Source organism: Schistocerca nitens, chromosome 11 (genome assembly GCF_023898315.1).
Source record: "Schistocerca nitens isolate TAMUIC-IGC-003100 chromosome 11, iqSchNite1.1, whole genome shotgun sequence".
NCBI lineage: Eukaryota > Metazoa > Arthropoda > Insecta > Orthoptera > Acrididae > Schistocerca > Schistocerca nitens.
The window spans coordinates 72,484,293-72,501,112 of NC_064624.1; positions in this window are offsets into that span (position 1 = coordinate 72,484,293).

The following is a 16,820-nucleotide window of genomic DNA, read 5'->3' on the forward strand; positions in this document are numbered from 1 at the left end:
TTCTTATGGCTTGGGCGCGTGCTTGTTTCAGTGGGAAGAAGGAAACGACCCAACAACAATAAAAGTTATCGGCTTCGCCAGTAGGACGTTAACTAGCTGCGAGAGAGCCTACTCGGCAACTGAACTCGAAGCACTTGCAGTAGTCTGGGCTGTCAAAAAGTTCAATTATTATCTACAAGGGAAGGAGATTAGAGTCTATAGTGACCACCAAGCGTTAAGTTTTTTAATGTCATGCAAGCTGTTCCATACCAGACTGAGGAGATGGATGCTTGTCTTACAAGAATATAGGATAAAGATCATGTACATTAAAGGCCAAGATAACGTAATAGCGGATGCTCTGTCACGACTGCCGGCAGGATTACCGGAGTTAGCAGAAATGTTAGAGCAATCCGCGGAATATAAAGTGTTGTTAGTGCGTGACAACACTTACATGAAAGATTTTTTATATATATGTAAAAACATGTTCGAGTTACAAAGATCAGATCCGATGTGGAGAAAAATTATTAATGATATTGAAGAGGGGGTTAACAATAGAGGTGAGCAAGATTTTAAAATAGTGAATCATATTTTGTATCATAAGATTAGCACGAAAGAAGACTGCTGGGCAGTATGTATACCCAGCCAGTCAGTAAAAGTTATGATATGGCACACGCACTTGGCATGGGGCCATGCAGGGATTGGAAAGTGTGTAGAGATCATGGCGAGATACTGCTACTTTCCCCGTATGAAACACCATGTTCAGACAACAGTTAGAACTTGCGTGATATGTCAAAAAGCGAAACATTGCAATAGATCCACTAAGTTTGAACTACACCCTATAGTTCCTCTCAGGCCACTTCAAATAGTATCGGTAGATGTGGCAGGTCCCTATCCCATGGCCAGAGGAGGTATGAAATATATACTGGCCATGTACGATATTTTTTCCAAACACTTGGCAATTTATTGCATAAAATCAGCTACTGCCAAAACCATGGTCAGGCGGATCAGTCAAGAATATTTGCCTAAAGTGGGAAAACCCGAAGCCATAACAACTGATAATGCATCTTATTTCACGGGTCGAACTTGGAAAAATTACTTACGAGAACAAAATATACAGCACATTCTGGTATCCCGATTCCATCCAGAAGCAAGCCTAGTTGAAAGAATATTCAAAGAATTGAATAAGTTCCTTAGAATCTACATAGGAAACCGACATACGAAATGGCCAGAGCTAGTACCGAAATTTGTAGAAATACACAATTTAACACCCCATTCAAGTACAGGCTATCCACCGGTAGAGATATTGAATGGATTTACGGAGACACCGAATGAATGGCTCACGCCGTTGCCGAGATTGCCAGCTAAGGCAGAAACAAGGGAAGAAAAGATGAAAAAGATATGGAACAGACTAACCAACTGTGCAGCAAAGAGGAAAAGGAAGTACGACCGAGGAGTAACAAACGAACAGAAATATAATGTAGGAGACCTAGTACTCATTCGTAACCACCCTAAATCCTCAGCCGCCTTAAAACAGAATAGTAAGTGGCAATTGCTATATTCAGGACCCTTTAAAGTAATAGGCGTGCCACATGAATGTAGTTATTTGTTAGCACATCCCCATACGGGGAAGATCAAAGGATTATATCCACGTAAAGACGTGAAGTTATTTATTCAGTGACACATAATATATAAAGAGTAATAGGTGTAAAAAGATTTTAATTGTGTTTTAGAATATAAGTGTGTTAGTACCATCACTCCTGGTTGTCGGGCTGTATGGTGGGTGACAATCAGGTTGTTATCCTACAGCTTTTCGAACCGAGCCCCAGTGACCAGTCAAGATGTGTCAGGAGATGCCGTGGATGGCAGTGGGATACCGGCCTGACTGTCACCTGCCATATTGGATGACGTCCAGGAGTAATAGTCTGGGATGCCATTTCTTTTCGTAGCAGAAGCTCTTTGGTTGTCATACACTGCATCCCTACAGCACAGCGCTATGTGACGATATTCTATGCCACATTTTGTTGTGCTTCATGGCAAACCTTCCTGGGCTTACTTTTTAGCAAGATAATGCTCGCTTGTACACGACGAGCATTTGTACTGCAGGTCTTTGTGCTTATCAAATTGTTTCTTGAACGGATTTCCAGCCGGCTGAAATCGATTGGAGCATTATGGGAGGACCCTACAGCCAGCTCGGTATTTTAACGATCTAATGCACCACTTGGACAAAAATTGGCATGACATCCTTCAGGAGGATACCCAACAAATCAATGTCAAGAGAAATAACTGCTTGGATAATGGCTAGAGCGGACCAACGCATTACTGACTCACTCAATTTGTGAAGATCTTTCTCTTGAAAAAATCATCCAATTTTTTTGAAGATGATATCATTAGTTTGTCTGTGAACATTTACAACACATGTACCGATTTCTGTTCCATTCAGATAATCCGTTCGTGGTGCATCGTTTTTTCTGTTTTAGATTTATTTATTGATGCACACATATAGTATTTGTTAGTCATAAGTGTAATATTTATGCATCACAGATTATGTGAAGAAAAATGGTGAGGGTTACACAGTGTTTAATTGCACGAATGAAATCACGAACGACACCAATGATTTTCGGAGTGGTTGCGTCACTGACTTTTTATTGTAGCTGCCTTTTATTGACATTACTTGTGGGAATGAAACTCAAAATTTGCCGGCCGAAATGGCCGCGCGGTTCTGGCGCTGCAGTCTGGAACCACGAGACCGCTACGGTCGCAGGTTCGAATCCTGCCTCGGGCATGGATGTGTGTGATGTCCTTAGGTTAGTTAGGTTTAACTAGTTCTAAGTTCTAGGGGACTAATGACCTCAGCAGTTGAGTCCCATAGTGCTCAGAGCCATTTGAACTATTTGAAACTCAAAATTTCTCATTTTGTGGTGCTGTAAAATAGTTTGGATGTTTGTGAAAACACCATGCCGTTAGATTTCATGATTCACCAGCCCACAACATATGCTACCATAATGACCTGGCCTATTCCGGGACACTATGCATTAGGATGCATGAGAAGAATGGTGACAGAGAAGGTAGATTTATGCTAGGGCATAGAGTCAAACAATGGGAGTACTCACAGGTGTTTATTCAAGCAACCTTATACGGCACTCCATCCGCCCTTAGGGCCATGTTATGTGCTGGCAAATGTAGGTGATCACAGAATGCACTGACTTTCCAGTCTGCTAGTGATGCTCATTGTCCTGGGTCATTGGCAGTAGCTACCACAATTACCAAGCAGTCCACCAGCAGTAGATGTCCTGCATGCTCCATTGGTGAAGAACGAGTATGGCACCTCCCAGGTCCTCTCGAGTCTTGACAGATACATATCCCCACACTTACTTGTGGTCCACACGTCATGCTCTTGAGTGCAGTAGCCGACACCAGATGCCTGATGCTGAGCAACAATGTCCTAGTCACTCCCAGAGGGAGCAACTAGGATAATGGCCAATGATGTCTAGGTGGCTAGGAGGCTCCAGAAGATGGCAGGTAATCTTCATCACCAATGATTCCTTTGAAACTCAAAAGCCCATCATTCTCTCCATCTGATGATACAGAGAGAATAACGGCATGACTGGATGCTTTGAGCCCCTAAGCTCGATTGTGTATATGCTTATAGCTATGCTTGTGATATAGACTCACGAGAGGTGGATGAGTAAGTTTACTAGTACTGTCAGCTTTTTCTCTCTTGCTCTGGTCTGAACACAGGTTGCTAGGCCCAGTTAAACACACAATGTGTGATTTTCTCAAAAGTCACCTGATTTACAAAGTGTACTTCATTCTTTATCGTACATGTTAGCTGTCCCATGCACTCGACTGTTGACTGGTGTCACAAACCCTCATCCACCCAGAGAGTTTCGTCAACAATACCGTTCAGTGGTTTACTTGATTAGCACATCAGCTGGGCTGGGCTCTGTGTCTGGCTACAATAGGAATAAATCTTTAAAAATTCACAATTTATGTGCCTAATTTTTCTGGGACACAGTACACTTTCCCTTTTTTGAATGACTCGTCCCAAATTTTCCAAGTTAAGTCTTTAGTTAAACTGACTTGTAACCCCAAAAAAATCTCTGTGCCATGGTAACAGCAACACCCAAGTCCAACCATAAGTTGTCCCATATGGATTTCTCCCTTACCCACTATTAACATGAGCTTACTAAGTGCGGTCTCCAGGACCTTATTATACCACAATCCTTAATCAAATGCTTATACTATTTAATACAGAGTTTTACGTTCATCAAGTCTTCCCTCAGCCTATCCTCGCTAACCTCTCGATTGGCGGATGATAGGTTGATCGATCTGTAGACTTCACTCATCTGTATTTATTACAGAAATAAAATATGAAAATACCTAGTGAAAAACATGCCACAACTAGTAGCTGAAATACTTAGCGATATAATACTGTGATTATGATTTCTTCGTAAATTTTGAACATATTGTTACGTCTATGTCACTGAAATTTTTCCCAGTTGTGGTTCAACAAATTTGTCTAATGAACACCTAAGTTTGGGGTTGGGGATGGCACTGAGGTAAGGTAATTTCTGGTTAGTTAGTATCTTTAGTGACCTTTCCAGCCAATGCCCCGTATTCTAGATCAGTTTCATGACAGTCCTACCGGTGAGCATGTCCATAAGGTGGAAATCCTTCCTGATTATCTCTCAAGCTGTACTGTTCATGATAATACTGCTTCCCTGCAACTCTAATTTTCTCATCCCCTCAGATTTCCCTTTCTTCACAGCAGTTTGTCAATAGAGTTTCTGGCGAGAAGACCGAGTACAGCCAATGCCTGCCTACCTCCTAGAAGTAAGACCATGTGGGCAAGATTTCTTTCTTGCAAACTGTCTCACTTATTTTCCCTGAAAACATACTAACCTCATGTTTCTGCATATCAGTCTGTAGTAGTCTTCCTGGACAGACAACAGTACTCCACTGAGAGGCTGCTAACGACGTAACCATTTGAATACTACCCGAAACTGACAATACATCCCAATTCCTTATCTGTATCCATTACCCTATTACCCCATTTTAGCTGATATGGATAAATGATGCAACACTTAAATTTCGAACCAGTCCCTACTATAGGTAAGGGAACCACTGTATATACCCCTGCTCGATCCGTTCTTAGCCTTATCTTACACACATGAAAAAATAATGCTCAATTACTTTCACAGCAGTTTATCAATAGAGTTTCTGGCGAGAAGACCGAGTACAGCCAATGCCTCCCTACCTCCTAGAAGTAAGACCACGTGGGCAAGATTTCTTTCTTGCAAACTGTCTCACCTATTTTCCCTGAAAACATGCTAACCTCATGTTTCTGCATATCAGTCTGTACTAGTCTTCCTGGACAGACAACAGTACTCCATTGAGAGGCTGCTAACGACGTAACCATTTGAATACTACCCGAAACTGACAATACATCCCAATTCCTTATCTGTATCCATTACCCTATTACCCCATTTTAGCTGATATGGATAAATGATGCAACACTTAAATTTCGAACCAGTCCCTACTATAGGTAAGGGAACCACTCTATATACCCCTGCTCGATCCGTTCTTAGCCTTATCTTACACACATGAAAAAATAATGCTCAATTACTTTCACAGCAGTTTATCAATAGAGTTTCTGGCGAGAAGACCGAGTACAGCCAATGCCTCCCTACCTCCTAGAAGTAAGACCACGTGGGCAAGATTTCTTTCTTGCAAACTGTCTCACCTATTTTCCCTGAAAACATGCTAACCTCATGTTTCTGCATATCAGTCTGTACTAGTCTTCCTGGACAGACAACAGTACTCCATTGAGAGGCTGCTAACGACGTAACCATATGAGTACTACCCGAAATTGACAATATGTCGCATCTGCTTATCTGTATCCATTACACTATTACCCCATTTTAGCTGATATGGATGAATGATGTAACACTTAAATTTCGAACCAATCCCTACTAAAGGTAAGTGAACCACTGTATATACCCATGCTCGATCCTTTCTGAGCCTTATCTTAAATAATGCTCAACTACTTTCAATCATTTCTACTACACACTTTAATTCTGCTGAGAAATCCTTCTCTGCTAGGCATAATTCTTACGTAAACTGTTGTGTAGGAATGAACACCAGGTCTTAGCCTTCATGTACTACATGATGAATTGCTTTCTGCAATATGGTCATCTCACTCCTTGCATCACCCAGCCAATCTGCTAATGCATGCAACAACCTTGCAATGGCCAACTTGTTATCCAACAAACTTAATTGTCGCAGTACCTTCCACAAATCGATTTTCAAAATCTGCTGTGTCTCACTGCTATACCATACTTAACTCCCATACTACCCTCGTATTGTTTAATACACCATGCTCTAAAACAGACAACCGAGTTGCTTGCCATTCTACAACACCCTTTGTAGAACTCGCCATTTGCTGGATGTGACCAAGTCTTAATGTTCTCGTCATCCACTGTCCCAAACATCGATTTTTATAATTTACTTCCAACATTCAATCCACAAATTTCCTCAGAACGATGATCTGTGGTACACTATCCACCAGCTGTGATAACTGTGTCCTTAATTTATCGTAGGTAAACTGTAACTCATGGTACTTCCCATGCACTTTCCTATAAATGTCATTTTCCTGGGCCTCTTTACATAATTCCGAAAAAGCATCTTCCAAACTATGGATTTCATCCCTAACTTCCCGTGTCTCTACTATTGATTTCAGTGTCCATTGATGGCTTGTAAGCAAGATACCCGATTGCCTAAAGAACAATACATGGTTCTAATGGTTAAACGATTGTTAAGCGCTCTGTTCCACTTCCAATGTAGTATGGCCAACCCACGACCATTGACATCAACCAGGATGCCCTCACGATGTCACCACCTGAGGAAAGGAACCGTCCATCATCCCTTATCCCTTCCCTTCTTCTGAAACGAGGAACTGACTACATTTAGAAACAAGAAATAACAGTAATAGCAACTAGATAATAACCCTACAACAATAAAAGAAAAATACCCAAATACCGAAACATTAAATCCATCTGAACACAACTCAGTGCAAAGCATATCCATAACACAAATAACAAGAATAAATCCGGCACTCACATAAAATTGCAGAGAATATAACAACATATATAACTGCTATTTTTCAAAGCACAAGGCACGTCCTGTGTCTTGTGCTGTCTAGCTGCTAGAGGTTCCTTTTTCTGCCTACTGAACTTCTGTGTACTAGCTCCATGGCACCTAATTGTGGTACCACATCCATTATACCCTTAAATGGTTTCACCCAACTGAAGTGCACAATGGACGTTTTGACAGGAAACTGTACCTTTGTATTAAATTGGTGAGATGATCTCCACGATCTAATATAGTCCGTGATATATGGTCAACAACTTTTTCTGTTTCCCTCTGGTGTATAGAGATTAGTGACCAATATCCACTACCCTGTACGATGCTGTGGTGATCTGCCCATGCTTCTGTTTGGCTGTTCCTGACATACCAGGGCATTTATGTTCACCTTTTGTACATTTCTTCATACCTCCCACATTCTTCTCTCAAACTTCTTCACTGATTCGCAGTTCGGTCCTAATTTAAGACTTAAAATGTGACATGGGGACGGCATCTTCGTCCTGTACACTACCTCAAATGGTGACAAGCCTGTTCCTGCATGAACCTTTGAGTTGTACATGCAAACCACGTATGGAAGACAGATATCCTAGACGTTGTGCCTACCACTCACGTCAAATATTGGCATTTTCGAAATGGTCTTATGAATGCTCTGTGTCCTACCATTGGTCCAACAGCTGGTTAATAACTCCCAAATACGCTACACAGGACATACGTGTCTCACAACTTACGAAACAAAGTTCGTACCCCTATCTGTGACAAAGGTATCAGGCACTCCAAACTTCAATATGCAATTATTAACTATTGCCAATGGCACAATACCTTCCTGTTGGTGAGGAATTCCTATCACTACTATAAAGCGAGAAACATGGTCAATGATTGTAAGCATACTCCGATTCTCTGCAGGTGTTCTGTTACATGCCGCATAAATGTCGAGCTCAAACATTTAAAATGACTTCGACACTTTTGGTAACCTCTGTGTAGCGATTTTCTGATCCGAAATATCGTATTCCTGCGCACATGGTAAACACTCTCCAACATACTCTTCATATCATGCTTCCAATTTTTCCGCCCAACTATTCGGCAACACACCTATCAGCCGCTATGACCTGTGGACACATAGTCATGAGCCTCCTGCAACACCCCTCCGAGGACCATGATACATGTCCTACGTTTTGTGGCTGTGCATAACAAATCCCCATGTATGATACAGTGCGCCTGTGATCTAAAAGCCTAGCAGTCTTTGTTCTCTGCTTCAGCTTGTTGGCATTCCAACACCCTCTTGCTCAGTGTACTCAACATGGCTACTCTGCCATTCATTAAGTCTGTATTTGTGTGTTTGACTTGTGGACAACCTCGCAATAAAACTCACTAAGCCTGAGGGCCCAATGTGTTAGACGAATAGATGGATCTTCTAGACCAAGCCACCATTTCAATGATGCAGGAGCAGTCACAACTTTAAATCTATCATACAGATAACCATGGAAATATTTAATACTGTAACAGCCCCTAAATGGTTTCACTCAACTGTAGTGCACAATAGATGTTTTGGTAGGAAACTGTATCTTTGTGTTAACTGGTGAGGTCATCACCACGACCTGATATAGTCCATGATATCTGGTCAAGAAGTTCTTCGCTTTCTATTTGGTGTATAGGGATTGGTGTCCAACACCCACTGCTAGCACTTCCTTTTCTCGAAACATCTGCTACTGGGTGTTCTTGTCCATAATTCATTTGACACAAATTACAGCGAACTGCCCATTGAGAAGCGTCACAAGAGAGGATTAATTCTTTTTCAAAATCTGGAAAAACCAGCATGAAATCCGAAATAAATGACTCCTCAGTTTCTCGATTGCTTGCTGACATTCCTGTGTTCACCGAATCTTTACACCCTTTTTGAATAAACTGTTCAAATATTCTGCTAATTTTACGAAATTACAAATTTACGGTAGTAGTTGCACAAGCCAACGAATGAGTGTACCTGTTTGGTCGCCTGCATTACTGGAAAATTCAGAATTGCTTCTGAAAGATGAGGATCAGCTTGCAGAAAACACTCACTAAACACCTTACACAGATAGCTAACTCGAGTTTGAGCAAAATGCCTCTTTTCCATGCTCAATGTCATATATGCTAACTGTAATGTACTAAAAACATCCTCCAATCATCTCACATGACTATTATATCATCTTAATAGACCATACAGGTCATAGGCCTTAACCCTTTAATAACCGCTGCAAAGCAGCACGTACATTTTTAAACCAAATGCCATCTGCTTATACTGTTAATGCCCACATGATGTGGTAAATGCTGTCTTTGTCTTATCCCCAAGTACTACTCCTAATGATGGTGACCACTTTTGAGATCCATTGTAGTAAGTAAAGATACTAATCGAAATTATCCAAGGTTTCTCTAATATTAGGGATTGGATAAGCATCTGTAATGGTCTATGCGTTAATAAACCGATAACCACAGCGAAACTTACATTTCTACTTTCCAGCCAATGATTTCTGAGGGAAGATTAGGATATTTGCACTTCAGAGACTGTCACTAGGTTCTGTGGTCCCATTTCGTAGTTGCTGTTCAATGAACTCCTCTATTAACGACTGTAAATGTCTCGCTGTGCCACGTGGTTTGCTATAAATTGGTGTTCTATGCCATGCTGGTATGTGATGCTAAGTTACTGGAACTGCTAGTAATCACCCATCTGTACGAAACAAGTCGCTAAACATCAACAGCACTTCTTCCACAGCAATCACTGCCCATCAAGTGACCCACCTTTCACATGACACTGCTGAATCAACTCTTTGCTTGTGGTTTACATCCAGACTTGATCTACAGAAGTCTTCCTCCTGTAATACTGCTACAGCTATAACTTTCTTTAGGCTTATTTCACCTCTGCCAAAGTTAACTACTGTAACTGGAACCATACATGTCCCATTAACACTCCTCATGCACGTTCTGCTTCTCATACAAAAGCTTACCTGTTTGAGTTCTCGTACAAAACTGTTGAACCATCCAAATCTTTATTCCTTGAGACTGGCTCAGCTACGTATGAAGTCCCACGAGGCAAATCTGTACCCACTGAAACCCTCACTTCCTTTTCTGTACTTGCCAGTATTTTGTCCTGTTGATCAATCTCTAATGAACTCGTCTGCATTTTAGTTGGCAACACCTTCAAGACAGGTGAGCCTTGCAACATGGCTTCGTTTGCAACTATATAACCCAACTGAAACAAAGTTTCACTGAGATCAACTGTGCATTGACAAAGATCAGTCCTTGTATGACGTTTGTTGAGAAAATCCAGTCGAAAGATCACTGAATATCCTTCAGCCACATGGCATACCTTCTATATGATCCGTAAACATACTTTCCTCAATGGTAAACTCAAGTACCATCATAGCCAAAGACACAAGACTACTATCACCTATCGAAGATAAAATTATTGTGGTGGTCTCAGTCTCCTCCTGCTCACTACGTCCAGACTGATGATGGAAACATGCACCCCTGTGTCTACAATAAATCTCTGTTGCACACCACTATCTAAATTCAATAAGCAGCATTCTATCTGGGCGGTTTTATGGTCTATCAGAACTGATTTCAGACAGTTGAAGCATACCTGTTTGAGTTCAATGGCTGCTTTTCTGAATAGTGCTTCCCATTTTTTCTATTCCGGCAGTCAGACACTCAGTGGCCCACTTTCCTATACAAGTAACACTGGTTGCTTACACTGTTTCTGCATGTGTCCCTTAGGTAGCGTTTGACCTCAGAAGCGAATGTGCAGCGATCTACCCATTGCTTGACGCCAAAATATCCTGCAATTGAGTGACGATTCTAGGAGCTGCTGTTAAATCACTCATATTCTCAATATGAACCCCTAATGGCAATTCTGCGGGAATTCTGCGCAAGAAAACGTCTAGCGCCCTGTTTTCTGCCTCCTGCAGTAACTCGTTATTCGCCTCTGCATTCTGGATAGAAACATAGGTCTAAGCATTGACTTTGAGAATTCTGTCTGAAAATTGTTCCACTGACTAATTACGTTTCAAAATCCTAAGCTTCTCAGGAGAAAACTGGCCGCTATTTTGTTTTTTGTAACGCCGGCACAGTCCAGCAGAGAACTGCTGAAATGACTGTGCTTTACTGAGGATCTCATGATATGTCACACACGCCTTGGCTTCCCTGTTGAACGTAAGTTAGCCACACAGAGGGTAACTTTTTCTGACCAACCGATCATTGCGGCAGTAGCTTGAACATCATTAATGAAAACCAACACATCTTCCACTGTTTTCCCCAAAAGGGATTAATAAGTGTGACTACTGCTGGATCAAAAGGAGAAGTTATCCCAAACTCTGCCTTATTTTCCTCTAACCGGCTTCCAGAGCCTCCTATCTAGAAAGGAGGTTCTCATGTTCCTGCTTTTGGCGAAAATTTTCCTCTGTTAACACGTGCTCTTGCCCTGTTGCAGCAGCAACAGACTCTGCAGTAGTAGCAGCAGCAGCAGCACATTATTTCTACCAGTTTGCTTCTACTCTAATTACAAGGTGCTTGAGAAAAGTATTAAGACAGATTTTTTTATGCACCAAGATTTTTTTTCAAGCATCAATATTGTCCTCTTCATAGTATCTTCAAAGCAGTTGAGTCACTGTTGCGGCTTGGTCCCAACATTGAAAGGTTTCAGCTGATTTAACATGCTGATCACAGTCTTTTGAATATTCTACAGTGTCTCAAAACGACGTCCTTTTAAGACATTTTTCAATTTTGGCAAAAGAAAGAAGTCACAAGTGCTTAGATCAGGTGAATATCAGGGGTGTGGAACAATAAGAATGCCGTTTCAGGTCAAAATACTAGTGATGGAAGTGACTGTGTGATGTAGCACATTGTCATGATGTGGCATTAATTAGTCTTCAGTGTCCAGTCTGACTCGATTCACCCTTTCTATAAGCCTTTCAAGGACATTTTTGTAAAGCATTTGGTTGCTGATTTGTCCTGGAGCAACAAATTCTTTATGTGACTTGTTCATTCGAATTTTTTTGGGTTGAGATGTCTTAGTTTGTGTCGCTCTTAATTCATCACCTGTGATAACACAGCTGAAACATTCATGGTCACTGGCAATCCCTTCAAGAATATCAACGCACACGTTTCTTCGATAGCACTTCTGCTCAGATGTGTAGCTTTTTTGGCACCATTTTGGCACAAAATTTTCGCGTGTGCGAAACTTCGGTCACAATTTGAAATTCACTGAAGGTATCTGAGCAGCTCACCCATCTTCCTTAGTGTTAAACGTCGGTCCAATCTCACAAGAGTACACACAAGTTCGTCAGTTTTTAAAGTCGAAAATCTCCCTGAGCGAGGGTGATCTTCAACATGTTCTCAGCCTTCCAAAAATAATTTGTGCCAGCGAAAAACTTGTGCTCTTGATAAGCATGTTTCAGTTTTTCAGAGGTCACACTAACGGTTTCCCCAATTTTAACACAGAATTTGAAGGTGTATTGTTGCAATTTCGCTGTTCCATTTTCTTGAAACACAACGAGAACACAATTTCACTAATAGCGATGTCAAAAATCACGTGATGACTGCACGGAGCTGAAAGTCTGACTGAACATCTGTTAGGATGATCACATTGATCTACACAAGCAGAACAACGTTGTTATCCTCATTACTTTTCTCTCAATAATTACGAGCCAATGAGCAACACATCTAAATGTAAAAAATGTGGCTGCTACAGCCTTAGTGCAGGGCAGTTCGTATCCCGCAAGACTGCAGAACAGACGCCTTACTGGCACTAGATTACAGTAGGAACACAATTTTAAGGATTCACAATTCATGTGCCGAATTTTTCTGGGGTGCAGCAGTACGAAATGGTAATACGTAGTGTACCATATATCGGAAAAATCATGCGATGCTAAATATTTTTTAGTTCAAAAATTGGTTTACTTAGTAACCAGGTGTTAAAGTAAGAAGTTGCATTTAGTTTTGAACAAACAGTTACGGCAAATTTATTGTAGTATATAACAAAATCGTTTAACAGTTACTGGTTGCCTTCCGTTCATAAATTAAATTGCTATCTTGTAGTTACATACTTAAAAAAGACATTATGTTTCTCACATAACACAAATGAACACGTGTTACAACCAAAGGAACGTAATTTTACCATCACAACGATGACTGAGCTGTCAAAAAAACTGTTAGCTGTTCACTGCAGATCAGTTATGGGATTATGGGGCCTTGAGTTCAAAAGCGCAAATCCGGGAAATATCATCCACACATAATTTGTAACAGCAGGAAGAACACTTAACTGAGAGAATTTGCTTACGATGGGAGTAACAGAAACACATGGCGGGACAAAATAAAATCTCGGATTCTAGTAACACGTTTTACTAGGTGGAAATCAGGTATGGTGTGGATATGATATAAATGAGGTATTACATGGTACGGTAGACTTACACCATGTTGAGTGACTGTATGCACGGGAAAAACACACCATAGATGCTAAGGACAAACTAAAATCTCTGGTCAATTCTCAATTATTGCACTCACAGCACATCAACGACGTATGTCGCTGTGGATGACCCCACACAGTCTCTGCCCTATAGTGCAGAGCACTGAAGGAAGGACGAGAATAGAGGTCAGGGACTAAGGACGTGGTACGTTCAGATGTACATGACCGGTCATTCTGTGGCAGTCTCTTTCTCAAGACTCGACACGACCATTTCTCGAATTATACTGTGCATCTGCACTTGTCCAGACGTTTACCATGGCTGTCATTTGTGTGAGACATGACTGGACCATTTCTCAAAGTCGTGGTGGGCGTGGTATGAGCACTGAAGTAGTGGTATAGGTGTGGCTTGCATGAGAAGCATCCAGTGTATCCACATGGGATGCTGGTGATGCCATTGAAAAGACAGGATTGGGGTGTCAAAGACAAGGATATTGACATGTGGAGGCCATGCAGGCCAGAGTGACTTTGATCTAATCAAAGTGAAAGGGTACATTGAGGGAGCAGTACCTTCGATGTGAGTCGCTAATTTGTTAGTGAATGTGAACTTTGATAGACTCAGAACGTGCGTCGGCCATCCATGTTTGGTTGGCGGCCATGTTGACCCAGCAATATTGAGTACCAATCTTTTTGGGCCATTGTTGAAGTCGGTGTAAGCAAAGGTGCTATCACAGAGTCTGGCATTATTGCATTGAGCTCACATTAGGAAGGGACTCAAAGGTGCTATCACAGAGTCTGGCATTATTGCATTGAGCTCACATTAGGAAGGGACTCCATAAGTTGCCAGCTATAATTGAAGGGGTATTGTGCAAATGACAGCAGTTGAAATGGCGTCATGTTGTGCTCAGTTCCTCCTTTATGTTCAGTATGTGGTGTGGTAAAACATCGACCCCCTGTAGTGGATGTGTGGGAGTTGTATGTGGAACCAGATGAACCCAGCCGGTGAGATTGATGTTAATGTGTGAAGATCTACAGTGGGCGACAGTCAGGATGCATAGCAGTGAGTGATGCAGAAGACACATGGAAACTATATGCTGTATAGTGAGAGGGTGTGGCTGATGATATCATTGGTGGGGTAGCTGTGTGTGCTTCACTGTGTGCCCAAGATCACTGATAGAGAGGGTAGGACATAGAGCAAGGAGTGGGCATGGTCGGATGTTGGATGGGCGTGACTGGCTGGTGGAACCAGTCCACCCTTGAGCTCTCACTCTCGTCATAATGGATGTTCCTCAAGGCTGTCAGCTGCCTGCCCACGAGGGCGAGACCAGCGAATATGTCGTTATGATCTTGTGGAAGGAAAATGTCCTCCATATGAGGTGCATCCTATGATGCACAGCAGTCGGCCTAGTCTTTTGTAGATCAAGTATCTCAGCTAAAATCAGACAATACCGAGATGCAGAATCAGCTGGCGTGAAAGAAGATAGTGCTTCCTCCAGTTTGACATCTCCTTCATTATATTCAGCTAATGCCAGGTTTGTTAGCAACATTTTAGATGAGACAACAGATGTAACCACAAAGCTAAATTTTTGAGAGATGAGCAGGTGTTACAGATGACCAAACTAGCGAAAGAAGCAAAGACTTACATGATGTACTATGAAAACTTAAGAAATGTGTTTTTGTTTGAACAGCTGAAAGAAGGTGTTGTGCTGCACTGTAAGAACGAAATAGGTCTACGTCCCTTCACGAACAGTTGAGTGGGGTGTCCACAGAGGCAAAATGACTCAGTGGTAATTTGTGTCGAGAGGATAAAGAAGAGTAATGCTAATATCTATGATTTGAGAGGAAATAACAAAACAAATAAGTTATTTAATTTTATGTCACATGGATCATTTGCATGATAATTTGTAATATTGTGTAATGGACCATTTTACATTTATGTAGCAAATTAATATGAAAATATGGATACATACTGAATATTTATAAGCTTTTTGTTATTATTACTATTATTATTATTAGCAGTAATATTAGTAGTGGTAGTAGTACTAGTAGTGGTAATTGTAGTAATAGCAGTAGTAGTAATAGTAGTAGTAGTAGCTGACATAGTAGTAGCATTAAATATATAGACTTGAGTTGGTAATTCCTACCCATCACCTTTCACACAGTACAATAACAGAAATTCTTAGTGGCGGAAAATGGGTTGTCAAGGAGAAACTTTTTCAGTTTATTTTCAAAGTTGACTTACTTATCTGTCACATATTTTATACCACTGGGTGAATTATCAAACATTTTAGTTGTAGTACTGTGTACCCCTTTTTATGCTAAAGACTACCCTGATGTGGACTAATGAATGTAATTTTCCTTTCTGGTATTGTAATTACGTACATCATTGATACTTTTGAACTACAATAGATTTCATGATGGAATAAACATACTGGGAAGCAGTGGTCAGAATGACCAACTCCTTCACCATATATCTACATGATGACATCTGCCCTGGTAGCTGAGTGGTCAGCGTGATGGAATGTTATACCTATCGGCCCAGGTTCGATTCCCTGCTGGGTCGGAGATTTTCTCCACTTAGGGACTGGGTGTTGTCTTGTCCTTATCATCATCGTTTCACCCCCATCGACATGCAAGTCGCTGAAGCGGCATCAACTCGAAAGACTTGCACCAAGTGAACAGCCTACCCGAAGGGAAGCCCTAGCCACATGACATTTACATTTTTTACATGATGATCATGGGTGAGCACCAAATATTATGCTTACAGCACGTTTGTGAGCGGTTAAGACTTTCTTCCTTAAAGATGAGTTACCCCAGAACATTATTCCATATGACATTATTGAATTAAAATATACAAAATATGTCAGCTTACTGATTTGCCTCTCCACAAGATCTTCAATTTCTGTAAGAGGAAATGTGCTTCGTCTAAGTCATTTTAGGAGTTCACATATTACCTTTTCCCAGTTTTAATTTGCATCAATATGGACATCTAAATATTTTGAAGCCTCAACCCTATTTACTATTTCCTCACCATGTGCTAGACTTGTCATTAGTGTGGTACCACACATGTCCAGAATTAATTTCTTGGGTCTTTTCAAAATTGGGGGTGGGAGCATTGAGATAAAACCAGCCAATTATACTGTTAAGAACCTCATTTACCGTTCATCTGTCAATGTGTGTATGCTTTAACAGACTAAAATGCTAGCCTCATCTGCAAAAAGAACTAATTCTGATTGTTGTATATCAGATGGAAAATAATGTATGTATG